The sequence below is a fragment of the Micromesistius poutassou genome (genome assembly GCF_964030765.1).
Source record: "Micromesistius poutassou genome assembly, chromosome: 2".
NCBI lineage: Eukaryota > Metazoa > Chordata > Actinopteri > Gadiformes > Gadidae > Micromesistius > Micromesistius poutassou.
In genome coordinates, this window is record NC_140272.1 from 18,968,645 (window position 1) to 18,981,144 (window position 12,500).

Sequence of the window (12,500 nt, forward strand, 5' to 3'; positions counted from 1 at the left end):
AGTAGGGTTAATATATTCCAGTGGAAGAGCACTGACGTTCATATAAAAACATACAACTGACACTTTTCAACTTTCTTTCTTCTTCTTCTCTATTCAACCAATATATATAACTAAATCACAGGGATAGCGGAAAAAACGATTTCACGTTTCATTGCTACGATACTGTGTGTGTGTGTGTGTGTGTGTTCGTGGCTGTGTGTGTTTGCATGCATGTGTGTGTGTGTGCGTGTGTGTGTTCACGTGTGCCTCTGTGTGCATCTCGGTCCCAGTGGGTAAACCCTGTTGTCTTGGTGTTCTGTTCCTCAGATCCGCTCGGACCAGGACCTGACGGTGGGGATTCGCTACAGCATCACCGGGGCGGGGGCCGACCAGCCCCCCAGCGACATCTACAGCATAGACCCCGTCAACGGCAAGATGTACGTCACCAGACCTCTGGACCGGGAGGAGAGGGCGTCCTACCATGTAAGCGCCTGTCTGTCTGTCTGTCTGGCTGGCTGTCTGTCTGTCTGTCTGTCTGTTCGTCTGTCTGTCTGTTCGTCTGTCTGTCTGTCTGTCTGTCTGTCTGTCTGTCTGTCTGTCTGTTTGTCTGTCTGTTCGTCTGTCTGTTCGTCTGTCTGTTCGTCTGTCTGTCTGTCTGTCTGTCTGTTCGTCTGTCTGTCTGTCTGTCTGTCTGTCTGTCCGTCCGTCTATATTGTAATTGTAAAAGTCAATATTGTATAATATTGACTCGCATTCACCCATTCATGCACCCATTCACACACACACACACACACACACACACACACACACACACCGATTGGCGGTTGTCAGCCGTGCGAGGCGAACGCCGGCTCGTCGGGAGCGGCGCAGCCTCGCTCAGGGACACTCGACACTCATCTAGGAGGAGCCGGGGATTCAAACTAGCAACCGTTCGGTTAGCAGCCAACCCCGCTCTACCTCCTGGGCTGCGGCAGCCGTCTCTCTTGGCTCCTCATTAAATGTTTGATGTCAAGTTGCCACGTCTGTTTTTTTTCCGTCTTATCTCTCAATAAGCCTTTTTAATCCCCCACTCCCCTTCTAGCAGTCTGTCCGTCTGCTGTCTCTGTCAGTCTACCAGTCTGACTCTCAGACTGTCTGTCTGTCTCTCTACTTGTCTGTCTATCCTCCTGTCTGATTGTCTTGTCTGTCTGACTGTGTCTGTCCATCCATCCGTCACTTAGTCTACCTGTCTGAATGTTGGTCTGTCTGTCTGTCCATCAGTCTACCTGTAGGTCTTTTCACACAACCTGCATGTATGTCCATCAGACTACCTGTCTGTCAGTCAGTTGCCCATTCTGTCGGTCAGTCTCCCTGTCTGTCTGTCTGTCTGTGTCTGTCTGTCCGTGAGTCTACCTCTCTGTCTCTCAGACTTACTGTCTGTCAGGCAGTTTACATTTCTGCTGGTCAGTCTGTCTGTGTGTATATCTGTCTGTTTGTCAATCCATCTGTCATATCTTTGCGGTGCACCTTTCTGCATGTGCGTGTGTGTCCTTCCAAATGAATCCCATAAGTCTGAGTACATTCTGCTCATGCACCCGTCTCCCTTCAGAGCCCAGCCGACTCCCTCAGAGAGAGAGAGAGAGAGAGAGAGAGAGAGAGAGAGAGAGAGAGAGAGAGAGAGAGAGAGAGAGAGAGAGAGAGAGAGAGAGAGAGAGAGAGAGAGAGAGAGAGAGAGAGAGAAAAAGTGCCAGAGAGAGAGAGAGAGGAAGAGAAAGAGAAAGAGAAAGAAAAAGTGCCAGAGAGCTTAATAGCAAGTGAGGGAGATGAAGAGAGAGAGAGAGAGATTGCCTTGACAAAGCGAAGATTTTTCACTGCCACTCCATCTGTCAATTAGATGGAGGTTTACCTGCAAAAAGCCACACAGGATGTAGAGGGTGGAAAGGAAAAGAAGAGAAGGAGGGGAATAAAACACTCAGAGAAGAAGAGAGACAGCAGAGTCGGAAAATGTTGAAAGTACTCGGAACTAATGGGCAGAGGCATTTCATGCGTGTGTCTTTGTGTGTGTGTGTGTGTGTGTGTGTGTGTGTACATTCATGTGGAGTATGATAGTGTGTAGGCAGCCATTGGTCTTTGTCTATCTCTCTTTCTCTGTATCTCCCTCTAGCTGCTTTCACATATGGACGTGCATCCGTCTGTTCTCCGTCTATTCTACGGACGTGCCGTATATGTAAATGACATATCCTGACGTTGGACCTCCTGAAACAATACTACCCCCGAGGTAGTATGTTCTCCGGAGGAAATGCTAATTACCTTATATGTGAATGAGCAGTAGGATGTCGGCATTTCACACCAGTTGAGTGGGCGTGTTGATGACGCTTCGGTCTACGTTTGCATGTCATTGAGTGGCACCCGCACCCTAATCGATAATCAGCCTATTGCCTTTTGTTCGCTGAATGTTTTAAAAAATATTTTTATTATTATGTTACACCTTTCCTGCTGTCGGCTCCCAGACCATAGTCGAGGAGCACAGAAGCGACGTTTCGCTCCGTCGATTCTCTCGGGAGTAACACCCTTCACTTTGACCGGCAGTGGGTCTGCTTATAGGTTTGAATATGGTCGGAATGAAGCGGCCACCGATTATTGACAGGCTGTGTACTTTATTCTTAGTTTCACTAACTTTACAGTAGGGCCTACACGTTTGCACAGACACAACCGGACTCGTTTGTTAATTCACTAAACTGACACACGCTACTGCTCTCTCTCCTCGCTCGTCCACTCACACACACATGCGCTACTCTCGTAACAATTATTATTGACAACAGTTAGCTGAACATTATAGGGTCCCGTCCTTCCACTCCCTGTTTTTCTCAGTTAAACACAGAAATCAACTACATTTGTCCCAGTGTTTGTTAGATGTGAAATGAAGTCAAAAAAGACGCTCTCTTCCTCCGGTAACGCAGTCGTTCGCGACGCCTTTCTTGTTAGTCGTTTCTTCTATATGTCTGTAACTCACACTCCAATCTTTCATCGATCGATGTGGATGTTGTGGATGCAACGGAATATATGCATCACTGCAGCAACATTTAACATGATCGCGATGAGTTCTGCCCGTTTTGCCTGCGTGCTGTCTGCGGTCAAACCAAAACAAACCCGATCCCGCCCCTTGCGACCCTACGTCATATGCTGTCCCTTGCATGCCCGCCCCCCTTAAGCAGCCGGAGATTCTACTGACACCGATCTCCGCATATCGGGCATCAAGTGTGAATAAGTGTGAATGACCCTCACGGTCGAACCTCCTGCTCCACAAATGCGGAGAAAAGATAGAGGTCATATGTGAAAGCAGCTTCTGTCCCTCTTTTCTACTTTCTCTCCTTCTCTCACTGCCTTTCTCTCTTAACTTTTCGATCTCACTCTCTCATTCCTCCCTCCCTCTCTCTCTCTCCCTCTCTACCCTACACCCCCCTCTCTCTCTTTCCCACCCCCTCTCTCTCTCTCTCTCTCTCTCTCTCTCTCTCTCAATTCAATTCAATTCACTTCAAAAAAGCTTTATTGGCATGAGAAATATACATTTACATTGCCAAAGCAGGTGAACAATAAAATAAAAAGGAAAAAAAGAAAAAGTATAAATACAAAATATATATATATACATATCAAATATTATACTGTAAAAGTACAATAAAAAAGTAAAATGTGCAATATTATAAAAATTACAGAAATAACAGTATCTCGTATAAACAGATAAATGAAAGATACACTCTAAATACACAGTATTTACAATATGGAGGATGTGTGCAATAGTGCAATTATTGTGTAAAGAGTGAGTCCAGGGGGATGAGTCTGTTTATGGGGAGTTTGAGGTCCTTCTTTCATCACAACAGGTGACGAATCTTGCTGCTGCGATCGCACACTGTTGTATTTCTCCCAATTTGTGAGCATCTGGAGTGTCTTTAAAGTCCTTGCATGCCTTTGTAATCCGTGGGAAGTGTCTGTTCCTGATGTCTTTGTATGACTGGCAGGAAGTCAGGACGTGCAGCTCTGTTTCTAGTTGGTTTTGTGTGCAGTGGGAGCACAGTCTGTCTTCTCTTGGGAGCCAGGTCTTGTCTGTGGCGTCTCTTCTCAATGGCCAGGCTTTGGTTGCTGAGTCTGTATCTGGTCAAGGATTTCCTCAGTTTTGGGTGGGTCACGGTGGTCAGGTATTCTGCCAAGGCGTAGTCTCTGTTGTGGGACAAAAAGCAAGCCAATTTAATCTGGTTTTTGGTGGACTCTTTCCAATGTGCCAAATACTTTTTCATTTTGTTTTCTTAGAATTTGGTTTAGCCTGATGTGTTGGGTTGTTGTGTGTTGGACAGGGTTAGTCCCAGGATGGGAGGAGGCTTTCCTTGAAGGTGGTTATACAATTGTAGGGCTCTCTTCTGAATTTTAATAACGATTGGATATCGTCCTAATTCTGATCTGCATGCATTATTTGGTGTCTTTCTTTGGACTTTAGTATTGATTTGCAGAATTCAGCATGAAGGGTTTCAGTTTGATGTTTGTCCCATTTTATAAACTCTTGGTGAGTGAGTGGGCCCCAGACATCACAGCCGTAGAGCGCAATGGGCTCAGATCCTAATTGGGACGTCTAGTTTGATATTTATTTTTATGGCATAAAATGCCCTCCTTGCCTTCTCTCTCGGGTCATTAACAGCTTTGTTGGAGTTTCCTGTGGGGTTCACGTTCATGCCGAGGTAGGTTTAGTTTTTTGTTTGCTCTAGAGTAACAGTGTCTAGGTGGAATGTGTATCTGTTGAGGCTGGGTCTTTTTTCAAATATCAGGGTTAGGGTTACTGTCAGGGCCAAGGTTTGAGAGAAGCTGTGCATAAGATCTAGGTGCTGATGTAGGCCTTCTTTGGGTTGGGGACAGCAGCACCAGGTCGTCTGCAAACAGCAGACGTTTGATTTCAGAGCTGCAGACTGTTCTAATGTCCGTGCTAGTTGGTTAGTTGTAGAAAAAAAATAAACCTTCTGCTCTGACATCCCATTGTTCCGACCGGCTTTTGGATCACCTATGCGGCGGAGCCCGCATAAGACAACAATCCCTTTCTCCTCCATGTTCGGTTCAATCTGGACTTCAGAGAGAGAGTCAAAGCCAAAGTTCCTTTCCCCCAATTCCTTCTCCCCCATGGGCGAGATATCCCTCACTAGGCATCTTTACTTGTTGTGGAAGTACCAGAGAGTCGGAGACCCGTCTTTAAGATTCATAATATCAGAGAATATCCCCGTCAGTTCGGCCGCGGCGCAATGAATGAAAAAAGATTGTAAACACATTCGAAGGTAAAAACATTTATTTTGAGGTGACATGGCCCCGAAGTGAAGTGACAGCTGTCTACTGAAAACATCTTTCTCGAATGCCGCCTGAGTTTCTTGTTGCTGGTGACGTAAAGAGGTCAGCCGGTGGCTCTATTACCACTAGTCGAAATGGGTACAGCGCCACCTATCAGCATGACACACTTCGGCCAATGAATCGATTTACTCACCGCCATGTATAACCGGACAATTGCAGTTGTCCAATTGCGGAGCATAGTCGAACTATGGCTTTAATCGGATTAAGCTGTGCATGTAAACGTTCTCTCTCTCTCTCTCTCTCTCTCTCTCCCTCCCTCCTTGTCTCTCAGTACTCCTCTGCCTGCCAGCTAGCTTGCGCCGCTACATTCTGATAGCGCTAACTTCAGTGCCCACCCCTGTGAACCGCGCAGCTGGGCAGTGTAAAGGGCAGGCTTGGAGCGCTGCCCTAGTTATCCCTACACCCCTGCCCACCCTCACAGACCTCCAACCACCCAACATACAAACCAGCCAGAGCAGCCCCCACAGCCAGCCAGCCAGCCGGCTGGGACGGGGCATAGGGCAGCCCGCCGGCTTGCGGCACTGAATTACACATGCAAATCACACAGGGGCTCTCCTGGCGAAAGGCAGCTTCCATTTGATGCGCGTTCCGTTGTGTTGCACGCTTTTAGTTAAGTGCACAAGAAGAGGACTCGACGTTTCCGTCGAGTGAGCCTAGCGGCTTATCGTCGTGATGCATCGGCGCCGGGCGCCGTGGCGATACTGCGGCGAGCGCGCCGGCGAACTGCACGGAAGACGCATACACACACACACACACACACGTACAGTGGAACGCAACAACAAAGAGTTCCTGTGGATTGTTTGAGTGACACGTTTGTATGTACGGGTGCTTTAGTCGAATTAGTTGAACAGGAGGCTCTTAAAGTTACCTTGAAGACTATCATCCATCTCTGTTTCATCTGTCCTGCTGAGCTCTCCTGCCTGTGTGTCTATATTTGTTGTTTCTAGTGTGTGCGTGCGTGCGTGCGTGCATGTGTGCGTGCATGCGTGCGTGTGTGTGTGTGTATATATGTGTGTCTGCACGGATGCTTTCTGTGTGTGTGTGTGTGTGTGTGCGTGAGCCCTGTGCCTCCACACTTCTGCACGGCCGTCTTATTTTTGTTCATCTGCAATGATACTTTAAAGAGCGGTGCTCCCCCACCTACACACCGGTACTTCTCAGGAAGAGGGCCTTGGGGGGGGGGGGGGCGGGGCGGACGGAGCTGGCAGGTTATCTGTCCGCTGAGAAGAAGCTCAGGTCTTCGGTAAACACTTCCCATTCGACTCTCGGCTCTTACTAAAGCAACCCGAGACGCAGAGAACAGAGGAGGCCCCGCTCGCCCGCCCGCTCGTGACACGTTGTGCAATTCACCTCTCGGCTCAGGGCGGCGAGGGGGAATTCAGACTGTTGTTTTATACTTTTATGCTTTTAAGGTTGACGGAAGGTTGCCAGCACTCTGTGACTCTTGTGGGCAAAAGTTTGCTTGTTAGTTTCAGGCTCAAACTGGAGAAGAGAGGCGAGGCTGCGGGTTTTTGACAGACTATCATCGAGTGGGAGAGAGAGAGAGAGAGCCATAGTAGGAGGGAAAGGGCCATAGAGAGAGAGAGAGAGAGAGAGAGAGAGATGTGAGATAGGGCGGATATAAGATGGAACTTTTATCTGACAGTGTTGTTAAAAGTGTTAGTGTTTGTTCATTTGTGTGTTGGGGAGAAAGTGTGTTTTTTGCGCATGGCTCTTTATGTATCTATAGATAGAAACGGAGATGGGTATGACTTGGCCTGTGGCCCCTATTCATTAGCCTGGCCTGGTCGACCATGCTAAGCCCCAGACCTGGTTTTACCAACCACACTTACCACAGCATGTAGTCACACACACACACACACACACACACAAACACAAACAGGTATTTCTGATGCAGGGTTACAATCACCAAAAATCCGTGTCGACTCGTCCCTCCAAATCCCATCGCCGTCCTCCTCCTCCCTCTCGATGCCAAATTCACAGCTGAGGAAACAGATTTGGGCCGGGCTTCATTTTGTTCCTCTCCCTGCATGCCTGTTTGCTCTGCGGCAGCCTATCAGCAGCCAGCATCTTGAGGATCATTAAGATACTTAAAGTAAGCTGTTCTGATCAACGCCGTGTTTGCTTCTGCCTTCCTCTCCTTGTTTGCCTGTCACATGTCTCATTATGTGCAAACATGTATCCGAGTCCGTGTTGACTGTTGTTTTTTTCATGTGCACTCAAAGTGAGTGTCTTGGCGTGTCTGTCTAGGCTTAAAAAAAGTCAGCAAAAGTTACCGCAGAGGCCCTTGATCATCCTGCAACCCGGCTCTCTGTGTAGCCGTTTTTTCCCCGCCTTCCTCTTTCTAAAGAACTCGCCCCGCACGATGAATGAACATAGACTCTGTCCAAGACAATGGCCCCCCCCCCGGCGCACAAAAGATTCTGCCGCCTCGTTCGTGATCGCTATAGCCGGCGAGGACGAGACATGAAAAAGAAAAAGGAAAGACGGACAGAGAGAGAAAGAGAGATTCCTCAACCCTCCTCGCTCCCTCTCTCTCTCTCTCTCTGCGGTCGGTGCTGCCGTGTATACCACGCTGAGAGTCATTAGTCAACAGCGTATTCACCGGGGCCACGAGTTCTCTGAACAGACAAACTGCCGCCCAGCGGGACGCCGCGGGGCGGGTGGGTAGTGTGGCTCGAATCGCGGGCCTTTTTTTTTTTTTTTTTCTTCGGTTTTTAGAGAGATATCATTAGCAGGGCCCAGCAGGTGGGGTAAGGGGACAAGAGGGTGGGGGGGGGGGGGTCCTTTTCCTCAACAGCGCCATAGCTGGATTTGTTATGCATCCCGGGTGTAGAGGGTGATGGCTTTTGACACTCTTTGCCCATTAAAGATACCTCCCCACCCACCACCGCCGCCGCCGCAGTCCCTGCTTCCCATGCACAAATACACACAGACACACAATTCAACTCCCCTCCCTTTTTGTGCACCCTATGTTTTGTGCTCTCGTTTACATTGTCTCCTCCTCCTTCCCTTCTTCTTGGCCCTCCTGTTCTCCTCCTCATCCGTCTCCTCCTCCTCCACCACCGGCTAAATCGTCTCACACGTTCATTTGTTGGCTCCGACCGCACACACACGCTCACACACACACACACACACACACAGACACACAGACACACAGACACTGTTGTCTTCGCTTGTTGTTTCACACATGCCGCGTACCTTCCAAGAACGCCTCACCACCAGACAGAGAGAACCCAAACAGATGTCTGGCTATCGTCCCTAGCAACTTGAGGGACAAACTTTTTCCTCCACAGCAACAGGACTGCTTCCTAATCCTGCCTGGATGCTTCTCCCAACCCCCCCCCCCCGCCCCCCCCCCCGCCCCCTGCCCCAGCCCTCAGTGTTTACTCCACCTCCACACTTTGCAACTTTTGATCCCCCGCCACCCCCCCCCCCCCCCCACCCCCTTTACAACCCACGGTTCTCTGTGTTGGCGGTGGTCCTGGTTCAAGGTGCTAACAGGATGCGTGTGGCCCCCCGCAGCCCCCTCGGTGCGCGCAAAGCGGAGACGCAGCATTTGCCAATTACACGCGGTTGCCAATTAACAGCGAGGCGAGGCTGAGCTGTAATCGAGCTCTTCCCATTCGGCGGTGGCGGCGGCGGCGCGCAGAGCCCGCCATCCTCCTCGTTTTCAATTAAGACCCCCCCCGGATGGCGTTCTCACCTCCCGAAGCCGGAGTTGTTTCTCCCTGCGGGGGGGGGGTGATGTCTCGAGGAGGGATGTTAGTGTTGTTCTGTCAGAGCCCCCCCCCCCTCCTCCCCCCCCCCTCTGCACCCAACGGGTTGTCAGTACAGGAGTATGTCGCCCCCCTTGTTTTTCATAGCGCTGTGTGCCTGTTTTGTCTTCCAAACGTCACTTGATTAGTGTTTCCCAAAAGTGGGAGGCATGCGAGGGGCCACAGGGAGAGGGGACGGATGGGGGGGGGTTTGCTGTGTTATCGTGCGGGGGGGGAAAAGCTAAATCGCAGAAAGAATATCAGAGATTCATGAAACACGGGCTCGACGAACATTTAGAAATGTGCCGCGCACAAGAGCTGCGATCAAGCGCATCATGAGCAAATGATACGATGTCAATGAAGATGCAAACTTTACAGTGTGCCGTGCGTGAACTCTTTTGCGAGACAAAAGTGATGTAGTCCTTGCCCTGGCTCATGGCTCAGCTGCCGACTGCGTGCCCACAGCAACATTAACGGCAAAAAAAAAACCACAACTCTAAATACCCTGGGCGTGAGTGGCGCCACACAGTCCGGCAAATAGCATTGATCCTTTTAGACCTGGCAAAAGTTGCTGAGGCTGCTGACCGCCACTAGGACTGGGGATTGTGGGCATTGCTTATTCTAACCAAAGGTTGGAGGACTGGCTACGTCATGTCATATGTGTATGCAGAAGTGTCTAGTTTCCCCGTTTGGGGATGAATCCATTTTATTCTTTCATGTCTTTGTCGTGCGTGAGTCGCCGTTCTGAACTCACGCTCACGGTGTTCCTCCTTGTTTTCCGCAGCTTCGGGCGCACGCGGTGGACATGAACGGCAACCAGGTGGAGAACCCCATAGACCTGTACATCTACGTCATCGACATGAACGACAACCGGCCCGAGTTCCAGAACCAGGTCTACAACGGCTCCGTGGACGAGGGATCCAAACCAGGTCTGGGGTCGTGGCCTACTCTCTACGTTGAACCAAGAGCACTGTGGACGTGGCTCCGTTGATAATTGATCCGTAGTGTTCACCCGGCGACTGGTGGAAAGCTAGCTTTGAGTCTTGCTGTGAAATCGTCTGACTGTTTGACTGAATATGAGCATGACGCCGGTCAGTGGCGGTGGGTCAATAGAGGGCACTAGGGCGCCGCCCCTCCGTGAAATAGTCCAATCCAATCCAATCCAACTTTATTTGTTAAGCCCTTTAAAAACAACCACTGTCGACCAAAGTGCTTTACAGAAAATAAGTGAAAGCATCACAAATACAAGACAATAAAAAACTGCTCAACAGGACAACATAATTAGAAGGTGAAATACAATAAAATACAATAAAAAAACAATAAAATAAGAAAATAAGAAAAGATAAAAGGTAAGATAAAAAAATAAGATAAAAATAAAAGATAAAAAGAAAGAAAGTGAAATAGTCACTCGAATATATCTGCCAACTTTGAATAAACTATTATATATACTAAATAAATCAACAAAAATACATAGCGTTTATCCTCGTTTAATTGTGTGATAGACCGTACTTGCCACCATTTAAATGCGTCTGAACGTCAATGATTTGGGCTAGGCTAGTTATTGGTCATTCGAAATGAAGCCCTCCTTCGGGCCAGCGGCGCCGGCCAAGTTGAAGTCAACGTAAGTCAACGCTGTCTATTAAGCAGAGACGGCTTTTCATTGGCGCAAAAACAAATCGCCTTCAGGTCGCACCAGCGTGTGCCCCCAGGCCAACGGTATGGCTTTTTCAGCGAATCAATCAAATAGGCTACCTCCCTCAGCAGCACTCGCCCAACACAACTACAGCGGAGAAGAGATCGATCGCTAACTAGCAGAGAGTTGTAAAAGCACTTTCCACCCATTTCGGCTGAGGAATTGGACTCCCCAAGTAAGTTACATATTCATTTAGGTCTTTCGGCCTGTAGCGTATGAACAAAATAAAGCAACTGTCACATGTTTCTGATCATGATTTGCCTCAATATCAGAACAACAACAATGGGTAAGCGTGTAAGGGGAGGGACCCACCAACAATTTTTATCACCAGCCACCACTGACGCCGGTGTGAGTTGCATGTGTACACGTTTACAGTATTCTTTCCATTGGGTAGCTTACTGAGAAGGAGGATCAGAGGAGCTTGGTTATGAAAGGGTACAGAAAGGATGGCTACCGGTGTTGTCATCCTGGCACACAAGACAGAGCGCCTTGTCTCATTTGGTTTAATAATATAAAATTCATGAAATAATTAAATGATTCACGTGTCCCCTTTAAATGTGAATACCTTCGTGATCTACGGTCATTTGTGATGTCTATTTCAGGAGGCCCACCAGAGGTTATATGCTACATAGATAAGCCTAGCTCTGGGCAGATGGCAGCAAACAGCAGAGCAATCCTATCAACTGCATACAAATTGGTGTCGCTTTTTTTTTTCCAGCAGTACCTTTGATCCCTTTTAGTAAAAACATGGCCACTATAAAGGTTAATTAATGGTTCTGTGAAAAAGAAGAGGCGCTGCGCCGCACCTTGGGGTCCTCAGGGATTCCAAGGTGCCGGGGGGGGGTGGGGTGGGGGGGGGGTTCAGTTCAAGAAGTTCAGTACTTTCCTAATGAGAAGAAGTTCTGTGTTTATTTGTTGGTGTGGTATCGGTAAGGTGGTGGGTCGGGGGGGGGGCGGGGGGGGGGTGCGGGCGTCCTATCACATCAGCGGACACCTCAGACGTGGGGGGAGTGGGGCGGGGGGGGGGGGGGGGAGGTGGGGGGGGGGGGGGGGGGGGGGGGGGGGGGGGGGGGGGGGGGGGGGGGGGGGGGGGGGAGATAGGCACTCTGTGGAGATGAGCAGCCTGTGGTCAGTCCGGAGTCACAGACGAGCGGCGAATGCTCAAGTAGCTCTGGTGTCTGGGTCTGGGCGAACCGTCACACCCCCAAGGAGACGTCTTCATCTTCATACCGCTCAGAAGTTGCACCGCCAGCCATGGCTGACTGCGATCCCTGTAGAGTTTGTAAACAACACAGGAAGCAAAGTGTGTGTCTGGCCGGCGTGTGTGTGTGTGTGTGCTGTTGAGAAAGTGGGGGATACAATGAAAGCCACCACAGTGCAACTGTGTGTCTGAGACTTGTGTGTGCGTGCGTGTGTGCACCTGCATACCTGCATACGTCTGTGTGTGTTTCTGTGTATGCGCACTCCTGTGCGGGTGAAAACTCGAGAGCAGTACGACAACTTCTGTGCTAATACATCCCGTCTCCTAATGATTAAAATCCGAGATCACTCTCTCAGTGTGGATATGTAACGTATAAATCCATATATACAAGCAACCAATTAATACAAATCTTTGGATCTTTAATTAAATCCAGTTAATGAATGATGCTTGTTATCACACCAGTATAGGAATCATTGCAAGTACGATGAGTTCCCTGATTTAAAATAAC

General features: G+C 49.1%; 1 pseudogene across 1 annotated transcript in view; it reads left to right on the forward strand.

The window, feature by feature from the left end:
- The window catches only part of LOC311338224 (cadherin-4-like), a 144,656-nt pseudogene that overhangs the window by 122,989 nt on the left and 9,167 nt on the right, over window positions 1-12,500 (forward strand). Inside the window, exons 4-5 of the transcript XR_014684324.1 lie at window positions 307-462; window positions 9,883-10,027. The product of XR_014684324.1 is annotated as a cadherin-4-like (transcript). The remainder of the gene's footprint in view (window positions 1-306; window positions 463-9,882; window positions 10,028-12,500) is intronic.